Source organism: Panthera onca, chromosome F1 (assembly GCF_046562875.1).
Source record: "Panthera onca isolate mPanOnc1 chromosome F1, mPanOnc1 haplotype 2, whole genome shotgun sequence".
NCBI lineage: Eukaryota > Metazoa > Chordata > Mammalia > Carnivora > Felidae > Panthera > Panthera onca.
Genome location: NC_138355.1, coordinates 23,167,310 through 23,183,389, shown reverse-complemented (window position 1 = coordinate 23,183,389; position 16,080 = coordinate 23,167,310).

Sequence of the window (16,080 nt, the reverse complement as noted above, 5' to 3'; positions counted from 1 at the left end):
AAAACAACTTTCAAATGAGAATAGACTTAGAAAAAGGAAAACAGACTATTGGTAAAAAGGGGGGAAATGTATTATGTATACAGAGTTTTCCCATAGATGCTAATTGCTTCAAGTCCCAAAGAAACAACTGGCAAACAAAATTAGCACTTGGAGGAAAAACCCTTCTAGTTATCAAGTTAGGTAAATGTTTATTCTTTTTAAAGTGTTAGTAAGAGATTAAGGAAGAGGTGGTTGGCTGTGTGCCAACAATAATACATACAACAATTATATACATGCATACATGTGTATATATATATATATATATATATATCCCATTATCACTGCTTTTAAGAAATAAGAAAACTGAGAAACAACAGGGAATTCTATTTTGTATTAATGTTTTGCAATTACTTTAAAGTTGAATTAGGGTTTCATAAAAACAAATGAGCCTGTGTTTCTACATCTGCCAATAATTTTCACAGTTTACGGTAAGAGCAGTGAAGTTTTTTCATTTGGACTTTGAAGAGAAAAAGGCATGTGACTCATGAAGGTAGGCCATAGATATACTAAATTCTTACATGTACTGAATTTCTGAGTTTGGAATAATTACTCAAAATCTGTTTCTCATGTTGATAACCTTTAAAATAATAGTTTTATTAACCTTTAGAGTTGTGTTGAGTTCACATTTCTGAAATTGGTAAGATTAAGAATTTGCAAATAAAAATACTGAAAGAAAAAAAGATTGTTGTGTCTTTTTTTTTTGTCATAGCTTGGGAATTATTTTACAAAGTCAATGCCCCTTCCATTTATTGATATGCAAATGAGCAATGGCTTTTTACACTTAAAAGAGGACCAGCAGCAGATTTTCTTTACCAGAGCATCTTTTATCACAGTTAAATTCTGTAAGTTGCCTTATGTATTCCATTTGCTTTTGCCAGAAGACAAGAAATATGCAGTTTTTGTATCACGAAGAGTACTAATGTATAAAAGTGAAATGTCACTCTATAAAGTAGAAATCAATAAGAATTCAATATGTTTAAAATCATTTCAAAGGAATCACCATTATGTAACAGTTCTCTTACTATCCATCAAAATTATTTCCAAGGGGTAAGCCAAAGAACTAATTTAGATATAGAGCAAGCAGTTTCAAAGATAAGAGACCGCTACAGCAAGAAACAAATCAACAAACATCTCATTATTGCTGTCAAAACAAAATCAAAGTTAGAAAGTTTATTATTTCAGGGGCACCTAGGAGGCTCAGTCGGTTGTGTCCGACTTTGATTCAGGTCATGATCTCATGGTTTGTGGGTTCAAGCTCCGCGTCGGGCCCATGTGCTGACAGCTCAGAGCCTGGAGCCTGCTTCTGATTCTGTGCCTGGCTCTCTGCCCTTCCCCCGCTCTTATCTCTCTCAAAAAATAAACACTAAAAAAAAAAAGTTTATTATTTCAATAACACCTAATTCTGTTACAACCAACAGAATTTCAGTAATAACATACACCTCTATTATTTCTTTAAACCATTGATCTCTCTTCTGAAATACATATATATTTGAAAACATACTTTGAAAAATTTTTATTTTTGAAATTTTTATCGGTTATTTTTGCAATTGTTCTGGTTTAAAATATAGGCAAAGTAACATACCCAAAATTCACCTTAAGGGAAAGGATATATGGGGGGACGTTGAAGAGACAGACACATATTCTCCAGAAATCTGACACCAAGGTACAAGGAGAGCCCGCCACAATTCCCAATCAAGTGAGACATGCCACAGATATTAAGATACCAAGAACAAAGATACTCAACAGTCCCTTCAAATCTGAGCACCAACTGTCAAAAGGCATAAGGCCTAACTTAAGATTGAGGTGTTTCTCACACGGGCAGCTCTATGCAGGGAACAGATCAGCTGAGAAGTATTTACTTAATGACGATTAACGTTTCCCTGGAACAACTCCTGGGGACCCGCTAGTATTTAAATACAATTTTGCACGAACTAATAATTTTCCATATTGACTTTAAAGACAATTTCAGTAATACCTCATTTATCTGACAGGATAAAAAAAGGGGGCAATGAGGGATTGAACGTAACTAGATATTCTAGATAGCATAGGTTTTCTTCTTAAAGCACTAGAAACAATTTAATTTAAACCACCTGTATTGATTTTCTTTCTGAAATAGCACCAGTTTCTCTGCCTTGAACTAATCAAACATAGTATAGTTTAACCTATTCCTAATGACCCAGAGGCATTTGATAATCAAAAGCCGTAATACCAAGATGTCCCTAGGAGCTTAGAAGTACTTAGTATCCTTCATGCTACAATAAATAATCATGGCCTACTATGTTCCTGAATTCCTTGGAGTCTAATTGATCTGCATGGTGCTCATGACTGATCTTTTTGCCGTCCCTCCTTGTTGCCGCAACCGTCCTATGGCACTGCTGGCATATATATATATATATATATATATATATATATATATATATATATTCACACACCTCCCTTTGAGTTATTTTACCACATTAGCTTGGGAAACCAACCAACCAATATTTTTAATGGATGTATAAAATAAGAGGAGGGGCCCCTGGGTGGCTCAGTCGGTTGAGCGTCCGACTTCGGCTCAGGTCATGATCTCACGGTTCATGAGTTTGAGCCCCGCGTCAGGCTCTGTGCTGACAGCTCAGAGCCTGGAGCCTATTTCAGATTCTGTGTCTCCCTCTCTCTCTGACCCTCCCCCGTTCATGCTCTGTCTCTCTCTGTCTCAAAAATAAATAGATGTTAAAAAAATTTTTTTAAATAAATAAAATAAAATAAGAGGAAAGAACCTCAGAATATGCTAAAATAACTCCGATACTTGGGGGCATTTACTTCATGTGAAGGCCATTTGCCTACTTTCCTAGTTTCCTTAATATTTTGGATATATGAGTTTACCAGATAAGTGAACTATTATTGCATTCTACATTCTTTGTATAAATTTTAGGCATTGCTCTTCATATTTAATGGAAAGTGAGGATATCTGTTGATAATACTCATCACAGTATCTGCCTATATATCCTGCAATCAAAATAAGGTTAGAATACAAAAACCCCAGGAATTCATAACTCCATGCAAGTAATAAATAGATAAAATAAATGGGGAAGAAGGGAGTGCTCTTGTTTATGGTGGAATGTTGAAGGCCAACAGGTAAGCATGGAGGGTGTGCTGGAGTCAGACAATCATCATTTTGCAACCATTGTGGCAAAGATTGGGTAAGACGAAAACCATCAATGGATGCTAAATGTAAGGAGAAATTTTGATGAGGAACAGGACATTTACATCATCTTACAGTTCTTCCTATAGACTTCCTATTAGTTGCAAGGAAGGAAAAATGCTAATTATACACTAGAGAAACTGGACAAAATCTTGACCAGGTAACCAAAATTAACATCATGAATGAGGGACAGACAAACATTGTTTGCCTTGAGACGTGATTCCCAGAGGACACAGCACCGAATGAGAAAATGAGGAAGTCTAATGAGGAATCTAATGAAGAAATAGCAGATCCCAAATGAAGAACATTTTGGGTTTTGTTTTGTTTTTTAATTGAGGGGGGAGGTGCTTGGCGGTTGTATTCTTCAAAGATGTCAATGCCATAAAAGACAAAAGCTATGAACATATTCCAGCTGAAGAGCCATGACAAGTAAATGCAATGTGAAATACTAAACTGTAACCTTTACTGGAGGGAAAAATAATTCTATAGAGCACATCATTGGGTTAATTGGCAAACAGATTAGATAAAAGTATCAATGTTAAAATCACTGAAGTGGGTTACTATACTGTGGTTATGTCCCTAAATGCTGCAGTATTTAGGAGTAAAAGACTAGGAGGTGTGCATGGCTGAGAAATACATAGAGAGCGAAGAGAAAACATAATAAATAGGTAAAATGTTAATAAGTGATGCTGGGAAGGTGTGTTTGGGTTTATTCCTTGTAAACGTCTATAAATTTGAAATTATTTCCAAATAAAAAGCTTTTTTTTAATGTTAGAATTTCAAAAAAGAAGCAGCTGCAGAAGTCACCCATAGACCCTAACGTTACAATTATTTTAAATGACCACCTTACTGCCTAATCCCACAGGCTTTGTTGACTCCTCCCCTGAAATTGTCTCATCTCTTGGGGTAAAATTTTAGAAACAATGCATTTTATAACTGAAGACTCATCTTATCCAACTTTTTTATCTTATGAATGAGGAAACTAAACCTTAGAGATTCAAGATTTACCCAGAATCCCTTAACCAGTTAGCAGGATGGCACAATCTTGATTCTACTTCCCTATCAATAGCTGATAAACTGCTACTGCCCAGTTTCTCTCATTTCCCCTTTTTCCACTTTCTATCTCTCAGTTTTCTATGGGCCTGTATTCTCTCCTATCTATCTATCTATCTATCTATCTATCATCTATCTATCTATCATAGATCTCTATCTATGATCATACAGGGGACTTAGGTAGTCTTACTGTTTCAGTGATCACTGCTCCACACGTAATTCTCACTCAGACTTCTAATTGCCTCCATGACATCTGTATGATATTGATCATATCAATATCTGATCTGTAGGATCAGATAATGATCTGTAGGATATTCCATCCTCTACACGTTTAAACCTCTACATGTTCAATCTCTATGTGTTTAAAACTGAAATAGCCAGAGAAGAAAAAAATTAAAATAGCTAATAAAACCTAAGAAAATAGGTCCATCCTTACTGATGGAGACTAAACAAGATTATGTTTTGCCTCAAAGACTGACCAATCCAAAAGATCTATAATATTCAAGTTTAGCCAAGGTGTGGGCAGTAGGCTCTCTCATAAACTGACGGTAGGAGTATAAAATTAACGTATCTCTTCGTTGGACAATGTGCCAAAAGCAAGGAAAAATTTACATGTACGTACCTTTGACCCAGCAATTTCACACATAGATACTTGTCCTACAAAAATGCTGTGATGAAGTTCAAGGAGATATACGGGACTGCTCATTAAATATTGTCTGTAATAGTAAAAATTGAAATACTAAATGCCCATCAATATGGGAGTAGGTAAATGCAGTTATATTGCTTCCTTACAACGTAAAGATAGCCCTATGTGAACCAATATGGAAGAAAGCCCAAGCAAGTTGAAGAGACCTGTGTCCACTAGTGTTCCATTGCCTTTTCTGGGTTGGCATACATAGAAATCAGCCTGGAAAGCTATGCAAACAAACTATCACAGTGGTTTTAGCCAAAGAATATGGAATTGGGGGTGGGAAAGGGGACCCCCAGTTTTCTACTTTATGTAGTTCCATTGTTTGCCATTGCTGTTGTTTTTTGTTAGAAGTATGCATACCTTTATAAAAGTGACAACAGTGTCGCTTTCTTTCTAACTTGAAAATTTTGAATTCCTTCATCCCCATTCCCGCCAACACCACTTCCCATCATTCCTTCTCCCTCCCAAGCTTTAGAATCACCACTGACCCTTTTCTTTTCTCTCCTTTATTATTTATCCATTTAGTTCTGATCCTTACGATTTCTTGCAGGATTTTTTTTTCTTTTGCAAATATTAGCCCAAACTATATACATAGAAAAGTACTCCTACTTGATCTCTTAGGTTTCACTACTCTCCAGAGACTTTTTTCCTTTTTTATACAACTATTCCTACGCCATTTTCATTGTGTCACACATCTTCCCCACCCCACTCAAAAATCCCCAGTTGTTCCTTGTGATTTACCAAGGTGACATCCAGAGACTTCTATAACCTCAGCTTACCTACCAATTCACCTCATCTCCACTCCACACACTAGCCAGGTCATCCTTTGATTGATTCGTTCAAAAAACACGTATTTCTCCTCATAAGCACCAGTTATTGACCTGCTCCTATCATTCCATTCCAGCACACCTTTGCCCTGTCCCTCTTGTCTGTCTGTTCTAAAACTCTTTAGGGCCTGACCTAAGACCCGCCTCTGCTCCTTCCATGGAGTTATACCTATTGGTACATCCATTTCACACTGACATCTCCCTTCTCCAAACCCCTACTGAGATTATCGTTGATATCACTCTCTAACTTTGAAAATTTATTTTATCATGACTTAGGATTTTACCAATATGTGCATTTCTTATTTTCCCCAATCTACTGAAGCTCCTGGAGAGCACAATGCAGTCACTCTCTTCTCTCTCTCTCTCTTGCGCTCTCTGGATTCATGTTGAGCATTTATAGTAAACAGACAACACATTAAATGCCTAGCCTACGTCATTTCATTTTGTTCTCACAGCAGCCCTGAAATGTAGAGATTTTTACATTTTGCAAATGAGGCTTAGAGAAGTTGGACGGCTTGCCCAGGGTCCTGCTGCTAGGCCCTCACAAAGCTGGGAATTCAATCCAGGCGGTCTGACTCAGTCTCCGGGCTATCCTGTCTCCCTACAAAACCGTGCTTCTTATATATTCTTTTCAATGAGCAGCACAATAGCACGTACACTAATGAGGCTTGGAAAATACTTGTTAAATATAATGTACTTTATGCTAACAATGAACAGTCTGACATGTAATACCCATACGTGTTTAATTTAAGAATAGTCTTCTCTAGAATTTGGTTATAGAAGCTTGTTCAGGAGTCCCAGGGTAAAACGGCTTTCAAAAACCGAAATACTTTTACAATAATGGGAAAAGTTAAACAGAAAAAAATGGCATTAGGTTGAATTCCTCATTTTATCCATCCAAGTATATTAAAAAATATAACGCAGGAGATAATTTTCTACCATAGTAGCGCAGTTATAGAGTTGGTTATCACATTACAGATGGGAAAAGCTTACTGCAGAAGCCACTGCGTCCACTTTTCTGGAGAGATGCAATTCTATCTGCGGTTTCACATTCCAGAAAGAAATATTCTTACTCCTTCCGGAAATTAGTAACATAAGCATCTTAAAGCACTTTTGTTAGAACAACCAATACATTTTATGTAATTTTTACTGTATTTAATTGAGACTTCATTTAGCAAGACAGATTTTCTTCATTATGACTTAATCCTGCATACACAAATTTGAAACTCACGGTTGAATACTGGCAATTATATCTGTCTTTAAAAGTCACTGTATCTATAACACAGTCATTATTTAAGAGTATTCCACTTGAGAAAGTACATTGGTGGCAAAATTAGTTACAGATGGATTTTCAAAGTGTGACTCCAGTTAGAAAACGTGACTTTAGGGGTGCCTGGGTGGCTCAGTCGGTTGAGCGTCCGACTCCTGATTTCAGTTCAGGTCATGATTCCAGGGTCGTGGGATCAAGCCCCGTGTTAGGCTTGTGCTGAGTGTGAAGCCTGCTTAAGATTCTCTCTCTCTCTCTCTCTCTCTCTCTCTCTCTCTCTGCTTCCCTCCCCTACTCAAGCTCTCTCTCTCTCTCTCAAAAAAAAAAAAAAAGAAAGAAAGAAAAGAAAAAAGAAAATACGACTTCAAAAATAAGAAGAGCCTGATACGTTACTTTTCAAAAAATTGTTTTAAATTTACTGATATGTGCCATAATATAAACATAACCAGCATCCACACTGAAACTAAAATAAAACCACTTCAAAAACTAATGGGCTTTAGGGCTGAGTTATATCTAAACATAAATATTGCTTCTGTTTCCTTATGTTTCAGTATTCTTCTTTCCTTTCAACATTATTAATTTTGAAATATAACCACAAGAGGGGCAGGGCTTCTGATAGATTAAAAACATATTTATTGACCACCTTCTAACCTCGGTAAACTGAATATACATGTTTATAAAATTACAATTTATAAAATTACAATAAAGAATGAAAAGAATGGAAGGGGAGATGATAACAAATAAAAAATTTTGGAAGATAGAAAAGATAAATAGATTTAACCAAGCAGAGAAAAGTAAAATTAACTATTGAGGGGAAAGACAAACACAAGTCAGCTGATTCCCACATCAGAATTCTGGAAAGTTGAAGAACGGAGACACTGGGACTGAGAAAAGTGAGGATGAAAAATGTCTTCTAAAATGGAAAGGGGCGCCTGGGCGGCGCAGTGGGTAAAGCATCTGACTCCGGGTTTTGGCTCAGGTCATGATCGGGTTTGTGAGATCCAGCCCCCTGTCAGGCTCTGTGCTGACAGCACGGAACCTGCTTGGGATCCTCTCTCACCCTCTCTCTCTGTTGCTCCTCCTCCCCACTCTCCCTCTCAAAATAAATAAATAAACATTAAGTTAAAAAAAAAATGGAATTGGAGAAAAGTCTGCATAAAAACAGTTGGTTGGACACAGAGCTCCTATCCCCACCGCAAGCTTCCATCTCTTCCCAACACCCCAGAGGGAGAATGGACTTTGGTGTTTTGGGTTTGTTTTTTTGAGATAGAGAGGGCACAACTGAGTGAGGGACAGAGGGAGGGGAGAGAGAGAGAGAGAAGCAGGGCTCACCCAGAGCAGGGCTCAAGCTCACCCCATGCGGGACTTGAACTCACGAACCGTGAGATCATGACCTGAGCTGAAGTCAGATGCTTAACAACTGAGCCACCAAGGCGTCCCGGACTTTTGTTCTATGGAGAATGAAACTAGAAAGATTGAGGAGAGTTATCTGACTTTTAATATGAACAGTCAGTCAAGGACACCAAACATTTTAGGTAAGTCTCTAAAATGAAAGGCAGAAGCAACGGGAAATTTTTTAAAAGCTTAATCAATATGTATAGCAAGATATAATATTGCATTTGTTAAATAAGACTAGGATACCATGAAAAAGTTACAATTTGTAAGAGAAAAGGCTGTTACAAATTAAAAATATTACAGCCAGTATAAAGATGTTAGCAAGAGGTTGGAAGACAAAATTGAGGAAATTCCCCAGCAAGTAAAAGACTCTAGACCTAACCATATCATAACTCTATACTGACCTAAAAGTGTGGGCAAACCAGTGCTATTTGAAACTACTGCTTGGAGGAAAACTGGTACAATTTCTACAGGGGGAAGTTTGGCAGTTTCTTTCAAAATTAAATATATATATATTATATATATAAATATATATATAATATATATATATTCCCTTTAATCCAGAAATTCCATTTCTAGGAATTTTATCCTACAGATAAACTCATTTGTATATAAAAAGATGTATGTATATTCAAGGATAGTAATCGCAGAGGCTGGATATATATTAAATGTCATCAGGTGGAAACTGGTCCAAAAAAATTACATTACATCCATACAATAGAATACTACAGAGCCATGAAAAAAATGAGATCATTCTAGATGTACTCAGATGGAATGACTTCTAAAGTATACTGAAAAAAGCATGATGTGGAGCTGTATGTTTATCCACAGTCCAGTAGGATATATCAGAAGGATGCTGGTGGCTAGGGGTACTGTTGAAAGAGAGACTAACTTTACGCTGTTTGCCTTTTTGGGTCTTTTAAATTTTATATCTTTTTTTTTTTTAATGTTTATTTATTTTTGAGACAGAGAGAGAGAGAGAGAGAGAGAAAGCACAAACAGGGGAGGGGCAGAGAGAGAGGGAGACACAGAATCTGAAGCAGGTCCCAGGCTCTGAGCTGTCAGCACAGAGCCCAACTCAGGGCTTGGACCCAAGGTCCATGAGATTATGACCTGAACTGAAGTCAGATGCTTAACCAACTGAGCCACCCAGGTGCCCCCAAATTTTATATCTGTTTTTAAAATTTGTTTTTAATGTTTATTTACTTTTTGAGGAGAAAGAGACAGAGAGAGACAGAATGTGAGTGGGGGAGGAGCAGAGAGAGACAGGGAGACACAGAATCCAAAGCAGGCCCCAGGCTCTGAGCTGTCAGCACAGAGCCTGACGCAGGTCTCGAACTCATGAACCATGAGATCAATACCTCAGCTGAAGTCAGACACTTAACCAACCAACTGAGCCACCCAGGCGCCCCTATATCTGTTTTTTGAAAATTACTTTTTACCCTACTGAGACTATGCCTCCATTTATTGTTATCACAAATCTTAATATCCAATCAAAATACATTTTGTAACTCTCCTCTGACTCATTCCTGAATCCATTAGCATTTTTTTGGTTGAAATGCCCTAAATTAGATCCTGTACTACAATAAAAAATGCTCTTGAATATAACATTTTATTATAATCAATGACTATACACCCTTTCCTATTTTTGGTTTTCAATTATAGGGCAATGCTGATGGCATATGATATTCTTTCATATTCATAGTGTGTGTGTACCTCTTAACCCATGCTTCTGCCGTCACCCATACCCTCCGCTAAAATGTGACCTCGAGTGACAATGAACCAGAAAATGTTCCTCCCCTGACAACCAGGAGTGAAGACCTAGGCCAGGCTGAACCTTGTGCTTCTCCCAGGAATTTGGAATAAGTTCACAGAAACATTCAGTTGGCCTCGGGAGACAAACTGCCAAGTTGTGTAGCACTGAATGTCTGGCCGAACACACACAAGTAAGCAAGGAAAGAAAGCCGGTCTCCAGAACGGAGTACAAAAATGATGAGGACAAGGACAGAAGCCACATGAGAGAGAACTCCTGACTTCACAATACAGGCCCGTTGGCCTTGCTTCCCTTTATGATCTGGTGGTTGTCTGCCATATCTGCTTCCTAAGCCACTGGGAGTCTTCTCTACTTCGTATACCTACCATTTCCCAGGTAAAATATGAACAATGAAACGTAGACTATTTTCAAGCCTTCTTACTCACAACTAATCTTTTATTAATACTTCTCAGTGTTTATCTTGGTATAAGTAACATACTGGGGAACTGGGAGTTAGTCACCATTCTCCCAGTAAACCACAATCAACAACTCAACTCTCTATATCCAGTTTCTTTCACTCTAAAAATAGGATGATAGGGGTGCCTGGATGGCTCAGTCGGTTAAGCATCCGACTTTGGCTCAGGTCACGATCTCGTGGTTCGTGAGTTCGGGCCTGTGTCGAGCTCTGTGCTGACAGCTCAGGGCCTGGAGCCTGCTTTGGGTTTTGTGTCTCCCTCTCTCTCTGTGCCTCCCCCGACTCGCACTCTGTCTCTCTCTCTCAAAAGTAAATAAACATTAAAAATAAATAAACAAATAAATAAAAATAGGATAACACTATTCACCCTACCTTCTTCATATCATTTTTCTGAAGATTAAATAACATTATAAAGCCCAAAAATAAAAAAGCTTTTTTATTTTTTTATGTTTTTAAATGTCAGCTATTATAAGGAATATTGTCATGTGTTAAAATGTTAGTTTTTTTAAGATTTTTTTTTTGAGAGAGAGAGAGCATAAGTGGGGGAGAGTGGCAGAGGAGGAGAGAGAAAGAAAGAGAAAGAGAAAGAGAGAGAGAGAGAGAGAGAGAGAGAGAGAATTTCAAGCAGGTTCCATGCTCAGCACAGAGCCCAATGTGGGGTTCAATCCCACAACCCTGGGATCATGGCCTGAGCCAAAATCAAGTCAGACCCTCAACCAACTGAGCCACCCAGGCACCCCTAAAATGTTAATTTCTGAGCATTTCTCCCAAACACTGAAGTTGATTTAAATGTTTGGCTCTAGCTTACAGTCATAGTATCTCCATTTTTTCCCTTTGTTTACAAATTGCTGCCCAGGGTCATCAGGTCAATGCTTAGGTTAGGTTGTGTTTATCTTGTTCCAGACTTGTGCCCTGGCACCGTCTTTCAGATGTCTTCTACTGCTCTGCTTCACCAGCCCCTCTTTGCCTTGCCCTCCCCATGTCAAGGTCAGGCTCTTGGAAAGTGAACTGTGTCTGTGTTGCCTGGAAAAGGAATTCAGACAAATTTACCCGGGCAGCATCTAACCAACACATCTATTCTTTTCAAAGCTATCTACGTGATAAACCCATGTCAGGTTTGAAACTCACATTATAAAATTTCACTCTCCTGTTAAATCCCTGCTGTACCAGGGAGGCAGCCACCTGGTGGTATCCAAAAATTTAATCATCCTTCAATCTCCATCTTTCTTCAGAAAGGACAAAAGCCCTACCCTGTTCTTATAAACATGAGCTCTTACCTAACTTCTTTTCCTTTGATATTTATTTCAATTTGATGTTACTTGCATACATCTATTTCCCATTACTCAAGCTATCAGTGTGATTTTCTCAGGCTTCATGTAACTCCCTAGGGACAACCAAACAGGTTGTCAATGAAATACGAATGAAGGTTTCAAATGAAACCTTAGGTTTCAAATGAAATATGAATCCTATTCAATTAACCATATAAAATGTGTTACATAATCAGAAAACAGAAGTCAAATCTAAAAATAGTATTCAACATCTAGGACAAGAGTTGGAGACAAAAAGTCAGGAAGAAGATGAAATCTTCAGGTAAAGAATTTGACTCCTAAGATAGTAGTATTTGTTTTCTACAGAGAGCCTTCCAACATAACCCATCCTATAGTGGGATTTATAAGAAACTTCCGTTTCCTCCCTGAATGTTATCAGGAAGAAAGTAAAAATGTAGCCAATGTAAAAATGAACCATAAACTTGAAAATTTTAACATGTTAAAAAATCTCTGTTCCTAAAAAAGAAATGTGTTACAAGAGGGAAAAAAAAATGGAAGAAGAGGAGTGGAGAAAGTAATTGTCCAGACACATAAATGCTCATGTAGTTAAAACAGAAATATTCTTAAAGTAGAAAATGTCAGTCTATCTGACTCGCACCAGGCAATCTCTTGCTCTATAATTTACTCCCCAAATGAGTCTTTCTACCAGTAGTGATGAGGGGCAGAGGTGCAGAGAGAAGAATGAGGGGCTGCATTGATGAAAGTTCTGTAGTTTAGCTAGGGAATTTAGAAAATTCCCATTCTGATTCATCTCTTGCCCATTTGGTAGCGTATCCTTAGCCTCTGTATCCTGACTCAATTTCTCATCCTGCAAAGCCCAGGCAGGCCTACTCCTAATACCAATTACAGCCCCAGGAGGCCCTTCCAAGAACAACAAGATCTCCCTCATAGTCATTACATCTGGTATCTGGGTTCCATTGTGCTCCAGACTAACCCAATTTTCTTTTCTTTTCTTTTCCTTTTCTTTTCTTTTTTCTTTTTTCTTTTCTTTCCTTTCCTTTCCTTTCCTCTTTTTTCTTTTCTTCCTCTTTCTTTCTTTCTTTCTTTTTTTCTTTCTTTCTTTCTTTCCTTCTTTCTTTCATGTACTTAATAGAACTTCTGGAAACCATTGCGTTACCAACTGGCAATGCCTTTTCTATGGCACTTACTACCTTGTATTTTGTTAATATTTAACTTCTTTTAAGAAGACTTTAAGCTCTTTGAGGATGAGATCTGCAAATGTACAGTCCTTCCTTACCAATATCCCAGTGTTTTGCATAGAGAAGGTTATCATTAGTTATATAATGAATCAAGATGAACAATGACAATGGACAAGTCGCTTTTCCAAAGCCTTTGAATTAAAATTTTTGTAGTAAGCCAGAAACTCCTCTAAAATCCCTGTCATCACTCACTTTCTCTTTACCACCTTTCTTATTTACTTAACTTTTATTAGTGATACAATGGTGTTTACCACAAGTACAAGAAATGCTTTTATGCTGTAATTTTTCCTAAGATATATTACAAGCAGCTTCTTTCTCTTCCCAGCTAGTTTCTAAATCTCTTGAAAGTGGGGACCGTGCCTTCAATCTCATAACACCATTCATACATCATTCTGTGCACAATATTGATCAATGTTGACCAAGTGCTTTCCACAGACCAGGTACTTTCTAAGCACTTTAATCATTTAATCATTTAACCCTGATGGCAGCCCTACAGAACAGGTGGCTCAGGTGACACAGCTAGAAAGTGACAGCACCAGGATTTGGTTCAAGGCAGTCTTGTTATAGGCACATGGTCTTGACCACTCCACTTTACTGCCTCCTATATAGAAAGCATTACAGTGGCTTCTTGAACAACTGGTTTAATCTAAAATGTTTATTAGAAGCATGAGTTTTGGTAAACAACACTTTGTAATATGGTCAGGAAGCAGAGATGTTTCTTCTCCATTGGCTGTAACCTTTATATTACGAACACATCCCCTTTCTTATTAACATGCAATTCTGTTTTTCATGGAAATCTCACACTACCACCGAGTTATCCATAACACCACAGCCTTTTTAAACTATGGTTATTTCTGACACTAGTGTACCTCTCAGAATACCAAACCCAAAGTTCCTAGCTGCCTCACACAGGAAAGCAACATCAGACTTAACCTGAAGCTGAGTCTCAGCTCTGCCCCTTACCAACTATGGGACCTCAGGCAAGTCACTGAAATCCTCTCAGCTTCAGCTTCTTACCAGAAACAAAAATTATTTTCTAATAAAATCTCCCCAAGAGAGTTGACATGAAGTTCAGAGATGATGTAGGAAAGGTGGCTAGCACAGCATTTGGCCCATAGTAAAAGCTCAGTTAACATAGTTGTTATTAATCTCTTAGCAATTCACATAATTATTGTTGCATGAGAAAATCAACATAGAGGTATTCTTAAGGATCTGCCCTCTCACTAAGCCTATTGGTGCTGTTATTTCCTTGTGCTGTTGTTAAAACTGATCAGATTATTAATCTCATTGATGTTTATGACCCATTAATCAGTGAGTCAGTTCTCTTTGGATGGAACCACATATCATTGCCTTAGCTCCCTGTCTCACCAGAGAATTTACTGGGAGGTGGCTCACATTTCACCTCTCATGGTTAATCCCACAGCTGTCAAGGAGAGCAGCGTACAATGATATCATTGATCTTGGGGGATTTCTTTCAAATAAGAATAAATAAAAATCTCCCAATCACTCTTCTAATGCATAGTTGCTTATAACGGTGTCTCCCACCTGCTAAATTCCTGGAAATTCAGGGAAGATTGTAAAAGCTAATCTTTATCAATGAGGAATCCTTATGATCCAGGTTGTCGTTGCAGCAACTAAAAGGAAAAGGAAAACAAATGATACTTACTAGTCTAAAGTCAGGCAGTGTAGAGTAATAGAATCTTGGATTTGGAGGAGACATGAGGATCTCCCCATCTTCCTCCCCTCTTCCACCTCCTCCCACCCGATATTTGGATTCTATTACAAAGAATGCAGGTGGTCATCTAGCCTCTGCCAGAAATGTGGACGTCTAGCGACTTGAACTCTCGTTCTGAGCTGTGTCGCTAGTCCAGACAACTCAGCCACCACAAGCCCCAGTTGCTTCTATTGTGAAACACTGACTCTCTCTCTGACCTGCTGCAACTCCTGCCCTGGCCCCCACCCCATGAAACCGGCAGCCCCCAACTTACACATGGATCCTCTTCCAAAAGATCACTGAAGCCTGTTATTTGGAACTCAGAAAAGATTTCCTGTTGAAACATTATAAATGATGGTTGGGATCTCGGGTTTGTCCACAACACTCTTATTTCATTCATACTGTAGTTAAATCATGACACCAGCCCAAGAGTAAGAGGGAGGAAAAAGAATTTCTGCCCCCTTTTCTAGACACAAGTCAAACTAGACAAGGCTCTGAAAAGTGTGCTATTTATTTTGGCACACTCACTTCCTTTCGTTTCTTCTCTTCCATTTTCTAATATACTTTATTCTAGTGGCCCAAAGACTGCAACTATAGCATCTCATGCAGGCTTACTTCACTCTGCAAAGTCCTTAATGTTTTTTATCCTCTCCATCCCCCCTGTAACTCCTCCCCCTTCCCCGTATTCCTAGCTCCTGCTCATCTAGTCGTCAACCGCTGGCCTTCTCTTCCCTTAATGAAGCATCTGCAGCCAGACAACGGAGAATAAGATTTGATTTAAATAATGTGTGAACACCTAAGCACAATAAAGAGCCAACATTTATACAGTGCTTTCCCGTGTGCCTAGCACTATACTTTTTTTTTAATGTTAATTCTTTTTTGAGAGACAGAGAGTGAGTGGGGGAGGGGCAGAGAGAGAGGGAAACACAGAATCCAAAATAGGTCCAGGCTCTGAGCTGTTAGCACAGAGCCCAACGCAGGGCTTGAACTCACGGACCACGAGATCATGACCTGAGCTGAAGTCAGATGCTTAACCGACTGAGGCACCCAGGCGCCGCCCCCCAGCGCTATTCTCAGCATGCATCAACTCTTTAGACCCCCAACAATCCTGGGAAAGAGGTGCTATTATTTGCACTCCACAAATGAGGAAATTGA